This window comes from Rattus norvegicus, chromosome 1 (assembly GCF_036323735.1).
Source record: "Rattus norvegicus strain BN/NHsdMcwi chromosome 1, GRCr8, whole genome shotgun sequence".
Lineage (NCBI taxonomy): Eukaryota > Metazoa > Chordata > Mammalia > Rodentia > Muridae > Rattus > Rattus norvegicus.
Genome location: NC_086019.1, coordinates 260,281,356 through 260,296,942, shown reverse-complemented (window position 1 = coordinate 260,296,942; position 15,587 = coordinate 260,281,356). Strand labels below are relative to the sequence as shown.

The 15,587-nt window shown below is 37.9% G+C and overlaps 1 long non-coding RNA gene across 1 annotated transcript in view; it reads right to left on the bottom strand.

Annotated features, from left to right (window-relative positions):
• Positions 1-3,372: 3,372 nt before the first annotated feature.
• Positions 3,373-15,587, bottom strand: part of LOC120100054 (uncharacterized) — a 43,710-nt gene continuing 31,495 nt past the window's right edge. The window contains exon 4 of the long non-coding RNA XR_005499734.2: positions 3,373-3,500. This is a non-coding gene — a long non-coding RNA (uncharacterized LOC120100054). The remainder of the gene's footprint in view (positions 3,501-15,587) is intronic.

Here is a 15,587-nt window from a genome sequence, read left to right as displayed (position 1 = left end):
AACCAATTAAGTGGGTCTTCCCTGGGAAAGTTTAAGCCTACCTCTCTCACCTTTGTTAATTCATCTGGGCCTGAAGCTCCTTGAGATATCCTCAGTCTATTTTTGGATATCAACTTTCATTTAGAATTTGTGTCAGCAGCCATCTTCTTATGTTTTATTTTGACCTTACCTTTCTTTTGCCCACTACATTCCTGTCCTGGCAACTCGTGTGGTAGCACCAACTCTTACACACTGTGTAATCCCCCTGCCTCACCATCACCTTGCCAAGTGCTTCCTTTCCTATCCTGCAATACTCTCCATGGTCCTAAATTATTTCTTTATGAACACAAAGTTTTCCAGGAGAAATTTTATCACGAATGGAGTCTAGGGAGAATGTATCAAGAAGAATTGCTTAAAACTTAGTTCTATTACATGACAGAACAAGTTCCCGGGAGCAAAAGTAAAAGGCCAATCACTTGAGCTACTTAAAACAAAATTGGACACTCGCGGTGGACATACTGGCAGGAATTCCCTAGCTTTGGGCATACAAAAATTAAAAAGGTCATAAAGGGATATGATTTTTCCTTTTAGCTGAGCTTTTCTCTGAACTGGAGTCTACAGTTTGTGCTGAAAACAACTATATTAAAGCGATAGTAGGACTCCCTGCTTTTCTGCTGTCCTATTGATTAAGAGTTGGAACAAAAGAAATGCTAAGTTACTGAGGAAATTCTGTAACTAGAAATCAGCACTCAGGTCTCCTGGCCTAAACCCAAACTGGACATTTAGGAAGTAGTTACCAGTTCCTTCCTCATTTAAACATTTGATGGTGAAAGAACAGTTTCCTCAACAGAAGCATTAAGTACTCCTACCATCATAAACTAAGCTTCACAATTACACATCAATTCCTGCTGTAATTATGTCATTATTCTGTTAACCAAAATAATAAAAATAAACAAACAAGAGTCAAATAAGACAAAAAAACACAAACCTTACCTAGTTAATTTGTATAACAAGCCAGATATTAATGCTAATTTATAATATTGTTTGGTATGAACATGTTGCCAAAATTATTATGATCATTATTATAATACATAATACAATCCTTGCACTCAAAACATCTAAAATATTTGCATTGCAAATTATGTTATTGACATCTTTGTTCAATGATGTTCCTAACACAATAGTATCATGACCTTTCACTTTGATATTATCAGAAATCAAATACAGTTTTGGAATGCCCTGAACTGTTACTAGAATGGTATTAATTCATTACATAATAGCAGCATAAAACAGAAGCTACAGGTTTTATTACATTATTAATTTTTTCTTCTATTTTTTTACACTCCAGATCTTATTACCCTCCCAGTCCAACCTCCGGCTGTTCCACATGCCATACCTTCCCCCCCCCCATATCCATGATGATGTCTCCACCCACCCCACCAATCCTACCTACCCCACCCACCCCAGCAGACTTCTTAAGTATATTCTGTTGAGGTTTAGGTGCATCTTCTCTGACTGAACCCAGACCTAGCAGTCCTCTGCTCTATGTGTGTTGGGGGACTTATATCAGCAGGTGTATGCTACCTGGCTGTCGATCCAGTGTCTGAGAGATCTCAGGAGTCCAGGTTAATTGAGACTGCTGGTCCCCCTACAGGGTTGCCCTCCTCCTTAGCTTCTTCCAGCTTTTCTTTATTTCAACCATACTGGTCAGCAACTCCTGTCTATTGGGTGGGTGGAAATATCTGCATCTGACTCTTTCAGCTGCTTGTTGGGTCTTTCAGATGTCAGTCAGGATAGATCCCGTTTTGTAAGCATACCATAACCTCAGTAATGGTGTCAGGCCTTGGGACCTCCCCTTGAGCTGGATCCCACTTTGGGCCTGTCACTGGACCTTGTTTTTTTCTTTCCTTAGGCTCCTCTCCATTTCCATTCCTGCAGTTCTTTTAGACAGAAACAATTATGGATCAGAGTTTTGGCTGTGGGAGAGCAACCTCATCCCTCACTTAATTCTGTCTTGATGCTGGTAGTGTGCTCTACAAGTTCACTCTCCCCACTGTAGGGAATTTCATCTAGGGTCTCTGCCTTTGAGTCCTAAGAGTCTCTCAGCTCCCAGGTCTCTGGTACATTTTGGATGGTCCTCTCAACCCTGTACCACCTGAGGTTGCCTTTTTCCATTCTTCCTTCTGGCCCTTAGGGCTTCAGTCGTTTTCCCCCACCCAATACCAGATCTTGTGCCCCTCCCCCCTTTTCCCTTCCATGTTCCTCCCTCCCTGCTTGCTGTTGCTTTCTTCTCCTTCACAAGTGGAACAGAAACATCCTCACTTGGGTCCTTCAGCTTGTTGAATTTTTTGAGTTCTGTAGACTGTATCTTGGCTATTTTGTACTCTTTTTTTTGGCTAATATCCACTTATTATTGAGTACATACTGTTCATGTCTTTTTGGGTCTGAGTTACCTTGCTCAGAATAATATTTTCTAGTTCCATTCATTTGCCTGCAAAACTCAGAATGAATTTAAACCTCAGGAAAACTCTGTTTCCTGTATATTATTGTAAAGTTTATTTGACATTTGAAAAAGAAAACTAAGATGATAAATGAATTTTATTTAGACCAAATACTAAGTCAGGTGCAAATCCTGAATGGCAAACTGTCTCCATTCTCAATTATTTTCTTCTCATACCTTTCCCAAGCATTTACTGAGACCCACTCTTGGAAAATATAACAAAGATCAATTTCCAATTTTGGATATATATATATATATATATATATATATATATATATATATATATATATATATTCTTTTCTACATACTTATACTCTCAAATACATTGCCTTCTGTAGGGGTTGAGAAAACCCTGAGTGAATATATGAAGACTGGATGCAGTCCTGAAATTGTAAGTGTATGTTGCTTTATATAAAAACAGCCATGTCAATGCCAAATATAGACTGCCTTCCATCTGGGAGAGGATGGTAGGAATGGGAAAGGCTTCTCCTTGTCCCAGTGCAATGCTGGGCATGTGGACAAAAACTGGCAACTGTCATTTCCTCGTTCCAGATGTTTAGAGCCTACTAACCTAAAGAAACTGACTGCTGGGAAGAGCTAACTCCTCTCCCCCACTCTGTAGATAATAAACCCCCTGAGCTTCCGGTCTGTTATAAAGTGCTACACTATCAGTGAGCACAGCCCACTGGACCCCAGCTTTTCAGTATACTCTCGTGTTGTTTCATTCCCTCACTGCACCTAGCCAGGGTTCTGTGACTGCACAGTTATTTAGTAACTTGAAAAGGAAGATCAAAGATATGATCATTAGTCAAATTGTATTTTCATCTACAGGGAAGACATTATATAAGTTACCTTGGATAAAGTAATTAATTAGATTACTTTTGAGTATTATATTCCATCTACTATTCAATCTTCTGGATTTTATTTTGTTCTTTTCCTTTGCTCTTTGATTCCTTAATGAACTTCACTCACCCACCATGTCAGAGACCACATATGTCTCTTTGCCATATAAGAAAAGTTCCTGGGAATGAGGAAAGAACTGGAGTTAGATACAGTTTTCACAAGTAGAAAAGTTAAATTATATCTTCTCTAAATTAAGATACAAATATAAATCTGACAAGCACTTATTATTAATGAAGGAAAATGACAATGACTTTAAACTTTGGTCTTAATGAAAAAGTATCGAGGAAACTAAGGAACACTGTACTTTTATCTATATGAATATGTGTAAAAATAAACTTGTCTCAAAAGTTGGATGTGATGTTTTCACACACAAAATAACTAAATTTTGCCACAACTTTTTTTGCTTAATGAGAGAAAATAGAAAAAGACATGTTGTAAGAATTCCTGTGAAGGCTTGATTCCCAGTGTAGGGGAATGCTGGGGTAGAGAGGCAGGAGGGAAAAGCGGATGGGTGGGGGCACCCTCATAGAAGCAGGAGGAAGGGGAGGGGATGGGGGTTTCTGGAGGGGAAACCTGGAACAGGGATAACATTTGAAATGTAAATAAAGGAAATATCTAATGACAAAAAAGAACAGATAAAACTAATTTAAAATTACAGAAGTCAAAGGATATGTCTGAGGGAATATTAATGGACTAACCATCCCAGGAGACATTGCAGAAGGAGCTGGTCTCCTTCTTGGTGAAGACTTCTACACAGTGTGAGTGAAATTGTTCAAGAGGTTAGGGTAGCATTTGACAAAGTTTGTTATCACCTGTAAAATTGTGTGTCTGAGAATGTCTGTGGTGATTACCACATCCATGAATTTATCGAATGTTCTCTCCTTGGCTACAGCTGCAGTTCTGCAGCCTCCCTGAAGATCTGCCACCAAGACTTCCTGTTACAATGGAGTATAACAAGGTGCTGTAGGTTAAATGAATCTCTTTTCTCTGAGATACTTCACTCAGTGTGTTTTCAAAGCAGAATTAAAAGAAACTGAGACCGGAACTTAATAACTAGGGTTACTCACTTTCCAAAATGCTTAAAAAATAAAATATGTTGTTCCACCTTTTAAGTTGAATTAGTCCTGGTTGTTAAAAATGCTCTTTTTTTCCACTGGATGGTTTTATCTTCTTTGTCAAAGATCAAGTGACCATAGGTGTGTGGGTTCATTTCTGGGTCTTCAATTTGTTTCCATTGATCTATTTACCTGTCTCTGTACCAATACCATGCAGTTTTTATTCCCCATTCTGAGAACATTTTCTTGCTCTATAAGATAGCTTGAGGTCATGGATGGTGATTCTTGAGTAGTTCTTTTATTGTTGAGAATAGTTTTCACTATCCTGGGTTTTTTGTTATTCCAAATGAATTTGCCAATTGCTCTTTCTAACTCTATGAGTTGGAATTTTGATGGGGATTGCAGTGAATCAGTAGATTGCTTTCAGTAAGACGGCCATTTTTACTATATTAATCCTGCCAATCCATGAGCATGGGAGATCTTTCAATCTTCTGAGGTATTCTTCAATTTCTTTCTTCAGGGGTTTGAAGTTCTTTTCATGTAGATCTTTCACTTGTTTGGTTAGAGTTACACCCAAATATTGAGGGTTAGAGTGACTTAGGAGGAAGAGAGGAGGCAGAGCAGAAAAAATGGGGACATGGTTAGGTGTGGGAGAGAATGGGCAAGATTACAAAATGTCACGAAATTGAACAGAGGTATGTAGCAATGGTGGATGGGGAACTGGGGGTAGCCATCAGGAAGTCCCAGATACCAGAAAAGCAAGAGGCTCCCAGGACCCAACGGGAAGACATTAGCTAAGTGGAGAGAGAACTGGTGGAGACCATATCCAGAGGTTATGCAAGGCCTCGGGCTGAGGCATGGTGCTAACAACCCTTCACAAAATTTTAACCCAGAATTGCACCTGTCTTAAGGACATACAGGGAAAAAGAATGGACCAGGAACTGAAGTAGAGGCCATCCAGAGACTGCTCCACCTGGGGATTCATGCCATAATCAAATCCAGACTCTTGTTGATGCCAAGAAGCTAGGAAACTGAGAAGGGGGATAACATTTTAAATATACATAAAGTAACCAATAAAAATTTTGAAATAAATTTAATCTCATTATGAGTTAAAAACAGGTTTAGGAAAGTAAGGATGAAGATAAAATGCCTGTTTTGTGTTAAGAAACAATATAAGGGACCAGAGAGATGGCTAGGCAGTTAAGAGGTCTTCCATAGGTCCTGAGTTCAATTCCCAGCAAACACATGGGGCCTCACAACCACCTGCAATGGGATCTGATGCCCTCTTCTAGTGTGTGTACACTAGCCACGGTGAACTTATATACATAAAACAAATAATTCTCTGTTTTCTTTTTAATCTATATCTTCTTTTACACTCCAGAATTTATCCCCCTCCTGGTTCACCCTCTGCCTGTTTCACATCCCACACCACTTTAGAAAAAAAGAAGAAACAATATAAAATATTTAAATATAGCATCAATTCAGTTTAGTCAGAAACCCCACTTGTAAATCTGTAGCATCAGTTGGAAGGATATCGCAAGAGGTCATATACATAGACAAAGTGAGATATGATGACAGATGATGATGACTATTAGATTAAATGAAAAACACTGAAGAAACAGAAAAGTTGATGCTTATTTGAAAGAAAGTCGAGATGATGTCATTTGAGTTCATTCAGGATGAGCTAATTACTCATCAAATTTAAGGATGTCATCCTTCTATATTTACTTTGAAATGTGTAAATGAGTACATTGTAACAATACACTAGGGAAGTGTATTGGCTAATGAGGCAAGCCTGTGAGTCATTAGGAAGTACAGATTCTAAGACAATGTCCAGGGATGTTGTTAAAAGAAGCAGGAAGAAGCTATAAAAGGAAGAGATATAATGTCAACACTTAGAGTATGGAGGCGAAGGTAGAGAGTTGACAGTCTCTCAAGGCTGCATATGAAGTCCAAGACCAGAAATAGCAACATTAGAAACATCACAGAGAAACAACATAAAGCGCTTGTCACTGAAGCCTGACAACATGAATTTAATATTGGAACCACAGTGGCAGGACTAACTCCTGAAAGCTTTCCTTTGACTCTCTCCACATGCCATAACAAATGCACTCCCTTACTCATAATGTGTTCTAAATTAACTTAAATAAAAGAAATTTAAAAGGTGAACAAGGAGTAGAATTTAAGAAAGGAAAGTAAAAGGTAAATAAAATACAAGTAGGAAGTAGACCCAAATGACCATAGAACTTAAAGGAAAAAATCTTTCAATGTCTAAATAGTCAGTGACAGCAGGACAATATTCCTAGTACATGAACAGCAGTGATGGAGATGAATAATCCGTGGACTTTTTTTACTTACTCATAAATAGTTAAATGAAAATAAATTTGATAGAGCACGGCAGGGAGGACATATAAGATATGGAACTGAGGGGGTGTTGACTGGGAGGGGAATAAAGTCTGGAATGTAAATATGAATTTAAAAAATTGGAAAAAAATTGACCAAATTAAAAAAAGTTTCCTTAAATAAACAAATGTTAATCCATATCCTCTTTATAGCTTTACATTGTTATACATGGTTGGTGATAGTTGTTAAACTGTGGTAAGGAAACTGTGACTGTGAGTGGAGAATCCTGATGATTTGGCTTTGCGATGTTGATTATAGCGTTCACTTTTCCTTCTATGTAAAGAGATTTTGATTTAATTGTTTTAATTTATATTATTTTATTGTATTATTATTCCTTAGATTCCTGTTTGTTTCTTTATAAGAGGAAGAAACATTGTGGATCTGGGTAGAAGGGACATGTGAGAAAACTGGGGATGTAGAAGAAAACAAAACTGCAAACAGAATAAAATGGATGAAAAAATCTATTTTAGTTTTTCATTTTATTGAAAGCAGACTGTTCTGCACATAGTATAACTTGATTACGTTTTCCAGTTCCTCTATTTCTCCCAGTCCTTCTCTAGCTCCCTTCCATATGATCCACTTCCTTTCTAATTCTTATTAGAGAATGACACACTTCTAAGGGACAATAATAAATCATGATATCATAAAATAAGATAAGTTAAAAACAAAAACTGTCCCATTGAAGTTGTACAAAACAAACCAACTGAAAGAAAATGATCCAAGGTAAGAATTAGAGACCCACTCATTCATTCATACACTTGAGGATCCCATAAAAACACAAAACTGGAAGCCATAATATATGCACAACAGACCTAGTGCAGACAGACACGCACAGGCCTGGGGTACGCTCCTTTAGTCACTGTGATTTCATATGAGCTTTGCCCAGTTGCTTTAGAGTGCTTTCTAATTTTAGAGTTCTCCATATCCAAAAGCTCTTACACTCTTTTATGCCTTTTCTTCCTTGGAGTTTCCCTGGGCTCTCATTATGTCTTCTTCTCTGCTGCAAGAGGAAGTTTATCTGATGACTGAACAAGGCTCTAATCTATGAATACAGCAGAGTATCTTGTTATAAGTCATCTTTTCACTACAGTTTTTTGTTTGTTTTTGGATTGTTTTGGTTTTTGACCCTAGCAGTATTTGGTTTTATCCTGGAGTCCTGGGATTTCTAGTTTCTGCTTCTTTGTCACTGAAGCAGTATTGGGTATTGGCTCCATATCCGGGGTGGATCTTAAGGAAAATCATTTACTGGCTTATCACTCTTATGAGCTTTCTGCCATGTTCTGTCTTGGAATCAGAATATCGTTGTGGAGCAAATGGTTTGTGATTGGTTTGTTGTTTATATTTCTACTTTGATGGTGTGTGCAGTACCTTCTTGTACCCAATGATGCTGGAATGTGGAGTTGAAGGCTCAATGTAGGGACCAGCTTGACTTCTTCAGGTCCAATGAATTATGTAGGCATTACCTCCTGAAATGAGGCCTTGTTGTCATTTTTTTGGAAAGCAACTTGTTTTCATGGAAGCAACTTTTGTTGTTTGGGGATTCCTATTGGCTCCCTTTGAGCAAACGATTAAATTAGATTTAACCCCATCACAATATTGGAAGCTTCGTTTGGTTACAAGAGATGGCCACCTGCGATTCTGTCTTCTCCGTTATTTGATTTCATTTAAATTATTCTCATACATGTGTATATTTCAGGATGTCTAATTTCAGGCTTCCCTACTACCCTTCAAATTAATGTACAGTTTAGAGAAGCATGGAGGTTAGGTATAGACTAAGGGATTAACAGTAGTTCTAAATCTGTGGGTCAAGGTCACAGATATTTCACAGGGGTCACTTAAAACCATAGGAAAAACACAGATATTTACATTAAAATTCATAAAAGTAGCAAAAATAGTTATGAAGTAGTAATAATAATAATTTTATGGTTGGGTGTTACCACAACATAAGGAGCTGTACTAAAGGATCACAACTTTAGGAAGGTGGAAAACATTTTTCTAGAATATAAAGCTAGATCTTGCTAGGAATGGGAAATTGAGTAGGTAATTATAGATGGATGGTGAGTTCTAGGTTGGAAGGAGTAAGTTGGTAGGGAAAGGGGAGTGGAAGATGAAGGAGAAAATAAAGAAAATGTATGTCCAATAAAAAATGAAATAAAAGATATAAAACATTTTTCAGGTTAAAAATATGTGGCTTCATAATTGCATAATAAACTTGATCTGTTTTTCATATAAGTTTTGCTAATGGAGCTTCACACATCAAATACACCTGTATTATTCATGAATGTGCTGTTGAAATTTTAGTGTTACTACTACTCTGACATGACAGTTACCCAACATCCATATTAATGACTTTTAATCTGCTATCAATTTTCTTGTGTGCAAAAAGTCATCAAGACTCAGTAACCTGACACACAAGAAATTAAATTACTACTCATCAGAAAAGCAAGAATCAATCTAGACCATATTGAATTAGGCTTTTATGTGCTTTAGCCTCTCTGTTACTCCATATCTGCATATATTCATGTGCTCCTAAAGATACTGGGGTGGGGGTTACATGAGATAAAAAAATGGGAAAATGTGGGATAGTTCTAGGACTATACTGCATGTCCTAGAACTATCAATTTTCTTGTGTGCAAAAAGTCATCGTGTGCATGTCTTTCTTTTGTTGTATAAAGAAGTATAAGACAAGTAAGTACCTAGTTCCTTAATGAAATTGTTAATTGAAGTTTAAACTGAATGAACAGCTGCTTCTCATGACTTTTCTACCTGAGTATATAGAGTATAAAACAACTGAAAGCTATTAGCTGAGTTTCTCCTCCACTGTGCGTAAACAGTGCATGCCTTTTAAGCTTGCCATAAAATTATCTTTGGAAGGTTTACACTTAAGATGATAGAATCCAGAAACTAGATACAGCATGATAAATACTACATCTTGACAATTATTAGTTTACTGATTTTAAAATTTATGACTATAACAAGCATCGCCATTTCTCAAACATTCCTTAGTGACTCTCCATTATGCAAACATGCAGATACATGCTGTGTTAGCACACATCTGATAGACCTCCTTATTTGAATATAAATATTCATTTATAGGAGTTAAAAGGTACATCTCAGTACTTCTGCTATGAAGTTTTGCAGTCATAATTTGTTATTTATTCTGCTTGGCTGCAAAACTCAGACTTGTTGACCACCATTTTTTGCAAGGAACGGCACCTGAGCCTCTTTTAATAGACCTCATTAATCTTGGCTCATGGTGAGAATAGATTCCCATAGCTACCATATGCCCTATGCATGGCCATGGATGCTAATTAATTATCAGACTGAAGCAAACAAGTGAGGGGATCAAGTGCGACGAGATTCTCTCTTCAAGAGTCTCTGTTGCGCTTTCACCTTTTATTGGAATGTCTTTGTGTCACATATTCCAACTGACATATTCTACACATCCACCAGTTTTGCAGTTTTCACTCTAGACAATAGACCATGGAGAAGCACATTTGCTATCTCAATCTAGGCAAACGGATAAAGACCAATTGATTGACAGATAGGGCTACCTTTTTCATATTCTATTTTTCTCCTTAGTAACGTAAATGGATTGGGCTAATTTACTTTATCATTGTATTTTTAGCTAATATTATATAACTCAAAGTATGTTCAAGTAACTCTTATGTCTGAAACTCTGCAGGTTTTTCAAAGTATCTAATATCTTGGCCAGAGGTCAGTAAAATCCCTTACAAAGAAAATATGCTGAGATAATGAGGCCATGGTTCAATCAGCTTCAGGAAAAAAATAAAGGCAGAGCAATTCTCCCAGTTACGTGGCTATCAACCTCTTTGAAAGACACAGGAGGAATTAATTAGCAGTACCTGCAAAACACACACACACACACACACACACACACACACACGCGCGCACACACACACACACGCGCACACACACACACCCATCCCACAAGGGTAATTTTATTTCTTTGGTAAAAATAAAGACAATAAGTAATTATCAACTTGGTTATAATTTAGAGAGACAATAGAGTTCCTTTCACGGTCACATATGTCTCCTTCATATAACATTTACCAAGCAGAACATGGTACCTGATGTAAGACCCCAAAGTGAATGAAATCCCACCACTGCATTCAAGCAGCCTCTGCAATATAAGCAAAAGAGCATTCCTGCAGAACAGAAAAAGTGGCTTCTGAAAAAAGTCAACACCTTACATTTGAATGGTGGTAAGACCTCACTTCAAGTCACAACTTAACATATTCCCACACATCTGAAAGCCTTGAAAACAACTGCTGAATTCTGACTCCCCCTTCTTTAACTAAATGCATAGTGATTAAGAAGTCGTTCCTTGTTTCAGACTTTATTAGAGAGTAATAAGAAGACAGAGACTCAGAAAGTAAAACTTAGAGAGTTAAAATGCAAGGGAAGCCAAGAAGAGTTGAAACTCCAGAAATTTCTTTAAGGTCTGAGAGAGAAAGTGTCAGGAAAATGTGATTAAAGACTCACTTGAGGGATTATGAAACACTCAGTAGGATCTTTATGATTGAAGCCACCTTTATTCTAAGTTATCAAGTAAGCTAATTACAACTTTTACACAATGACAAAAATAGTTATAAATGAGTGGTCAACAGCTGTCTTTTCATTCTCAGGCTATATTTGGAATATCAAATAATTATCTTAAGAATAAAACTAGGGGTTTTGGGTCCAGAAGGATATTTGCACTGCCTTCAACTGTGATCAAAAAGATTTATTTTACAGTGAATGATGATTAATTCAGAGACTCAGAAGTACTTAAAGTATTGAATGTAACTAAGTGTGAGTGCTTTGTTGTTGTAAAAAATAATAAAAATAAAAATAAAAATGAAACGGTAAATGTTTTTCTCTGGGTGTTTTACCCTGCTTGGGTTCCACACCTCAGTGCCCCAGATATCTGCTGGATATCTTGGCGGAAACACAGCCCAGCCACACACTTTCTTACACTGAGACTCTTACATATAAAAACACACCACACAATAATCTTAGATCCAATTGGTAAGATATAATTGCCCACTTAAACATACATAGTCCGGTACCATCTATCCCTTGCACCTTTTATTTACCAAGTCTCCAGCTTCTCCTCCTCTCTCTCTCTTTACTCACTCTCCCAAATATATCAACTCTTTTATGCTTTAGTTTCTCTTTCTCTTACAACGACTCCTAGCTTCTCCCCTCTCTCCATCTCCTGTCTCTTCTAACTCTTCTCAGTTCCCCATCCTGTCTCTCAACCGTTCCCTTCTCCTCCCCTCACACTCTCCACTGTTCCATCCTCTCCCCCTCCTGCTCAGGTTCCACTGGCTCAACTGTCGCCAACTGTCCTCTCTAACCCTATTCTCTGAATCTAATCCCCCTCTTGCTCCTGACTCTTAAATAAAGGCTCTTGCCTTTATTTAACAAATTCAGAGAAAATTTCAAGGCAAACCACATTTCCCCCTTTTTGTCCAGTTAAAAAACCTTTTCCCTATACATAGGTGAACTAAGCATTATTACCATTCTGCAATTTATAAAACCAACAATATGCTGATCACCCAGTCCATCAATTCTGTTCATTAACCATGTTATCTATATTATATCTTGGCAAGGCAAACCACAACAGTGCTTGGCTGTTAGAGAGTCATTTATGTCAATCTCCCAACCTCCAAGGCTCAGACGACCTCATGGAAAACAAAAGATCCTAGAATATATTTTTGGTTTTGGTAGACGTCACACAAATCTGGGAGGAGGAAATCTCAATTGGAAATATAGTTCCATGATATTGGCCTCTAGGCAGTCAAAACTGTGGGGTACATTCATAATTAATGATTGGTATCTGCAGGTCCAGTCCACTGGGACAGGTTACTCATGGACACGTCATTCTGGGTAGTATAAGAAAGCAGGCTCGAAATTCTTGTCATATAGATCTTTCACTTGGTTAGAGTCATACCACGGTATTTTATATTGTTTGTGACTATTGTGAAGGGTGCCAGTCCTCTAATTTCTTTCTCAGCCTATTTACCCTTTGAGTAGAGGAAGACTACTGATTTGTTTGAGGTAATTTATATACAGCCACTTTGCAGAAGTTGTTTATCAGATTTAGGAATTCTCTGGTGGAATTTTTGGGGTCACTTAATTACACTATCATATCATTTGCAAATAGTGATATTTTGACTTTTTCCTTCCAACTTGTATCACTTTGACCTCTTTTTGTTGTCTAACTGCTCTGGCTAGGACTTTGGTTACTTCATTGAATAGATAGAGAGACAGTGGGCAGCCTTGCCTAGCTTCTGATTTTAGTGGGATTGCTTCAAGATTCTCTCCATTTAGTTTGATGTTGGCTATTGGTTTGCTGTGTATTTCTTTTACTATGTTTAGGTATGGGCCTTACATTGCTGATCTTTCCAATAATTTTATCATGAAGGGCTGTTGAATTTCGTCAAATGTTTTATCATCATCTATTGAGGTGATCAAGTGCTTTTTTCTTTGAGTTCGTTTACATAGAGGATAACATTGAAGGATCTTTGAATATTGAATCAACCCGGAATTCCTGGGATAAAGCCTGATTCATCATGATGGATAATCATTTTCATGTGTTCTTGGATTCAGTTTATAAGAATTTTATGAATATTTTTGCATCAATATTCATAAGGGAAATTGGTCTAAAGTTTTCTTCGTTTGTTGGGTATTCATGTGGTTTAGTGGAAATCAGTCTGGCAGTTCCTCAGAAAATTGGACATAGTACTACCTGAGGACCCAGCTATACAATTCTTGGGCATATACCTAAAAGATATTCCAACATACAGCCAGGACACATGTTCCACTATGTCTACAGCAGCCTTATTTATAATAGCCAGAAGCTGAAAAGAGCCTAGATGTCCTTCAACAGAGGAATGGATACAGAAATTGTGGTATATTTACACAGTGGAGTACGACTTTGCTATTAAAAAAATGACTTCATGAAATTCTTTGGCCAATGTTTAGAATTAGAAAATATCATCCTGAGTGAGGTAACCCAATCACAGACAAATACACATAGTATGCACTCACTTTTTAGTGGATATTAGCCCAAAAGCTCGAATTACCTAAGATACAATTCACAGACCACATGAAGCTCAAGAAGAAGGAAGACCAAAGTATAGATGGTTCAGTTACTTTTTTTGTTTTGGGTTTTTGTTTGTTTGTTTTTTGTTTTTTTTCTCCATCTTTATTAACTTGGGTATTTCTTATTTACATTTCGATTGTTATTCCCTTTCCTGGTTTCCAGGCCAACATCCCCCTAACCCCTCCTCCTCCCCTTCTATATGGGTGTTCCCCTCCCCATCCTCCCCCATTACCGCCCTCCCCCGAACAATCACGTTCACTGGGGGTTCAGTCTTGGCAGTACCAAGGGCTTCCCCTTCCACTGGTGCTCTTACTAGGCTATTCATTGCTATCTATGCAGTTGGAGCCCAGGGTCAGTCCATGTATAGTTTTTGGGTAGTGACTTAGTCCCTGGAAGCCCTGGTTAGTTGGCATTGTTGTTCATATGGGGTCTCAAGCCCCTTCAAGCTCTTTCAGTTCTTTCTCTGTTTCCTTCAACAGGGGTCCCGTTCTCTTATAAGGGAGAACAAAATATTCTCAGGAGAAAATACAGAGACAAAGTATGGAGCAAAGACTGAAGGAAAGGTCATCCAGAGACTATCCCACCTGGGGATCCATCCCATATACAGAGGTCAAACCCAGACACTATTGTGGGTGCCAAGAAGTGCTTGCTGACAGGGGCCTGATATAGCTGTCTCCTGAGAGGCTTTGCCAGAGTCTGACAAATACAAAGGCAGATGCTTGCAGCCAACCACTGGACTGAGCACCGGGTCTGCCAAAATTGGACATCAGTGGGAGAAAAGGCACTTGACCCTGTGACTTCTCAATGCCCCAGTGTAGAGAAATACCAGGGCTTGGAGGCAGGAGTGGGTCGGGGAGCACCCTCATAGAAGCAGGAGAAAGGAAGGTGGGATAAGGGGTTTCCAGAAGGAAAAGCGAAGACAGGGGATAATATTTGAAATGTAAGTAAATATACTATCCAACAAAAATAAAATAAAATAAAAAGAATTTAAAAAACAAACAAAGCAGCCTGAGAAAGCTGTACAGTTCATGCCTTCAGGATCCTGGCTTAAGCACCTGCCCTGACTTGCCTTCATGATAGTATTGATTGTGATTGAATGTGGTCATTTAAAATATTATATTTGAATGAAAATTGGGCTATGGTAGAGTAATATGAATAAGCTATGCATAACACAAAACCCACTTAGTTAGCCTTTTAAAACTCTTTCTAAAGCAGACAATTCCAGTGGTCTCTCTTCTGCTATTTTTTTCAGTCTAGTAATAGTTATTTTGAGAACTCCCTAAGTATTGATAAAGGACACCAACCAAAGCCCTTGTGAGTGGGCTGCACAGTTGATTAAAGCTGTGAGTGCCTGAAACTATCGCTTTGTGTTTGTTCTTAATGAAAACTAATGAGGCTTATTTGTGTATGTAAATTGCTTTATTTTTGAAAATTTTATGTTTACTTGGAAGAGAAGGACCATTAATGAAAAGGGGTGGCACAAATACATTTATCCCAAGTAACTCACGTTTTTCAGTTCACAATTCCCTTCCTGATTCAGCAAGTACAGTAGCTTACTGAGTTGGGAATAACTCCGGTAAGAGAACAGCCTCATGTAGAAGGTATAAGAATGTAGCGAGAAACAGAGCTTAGA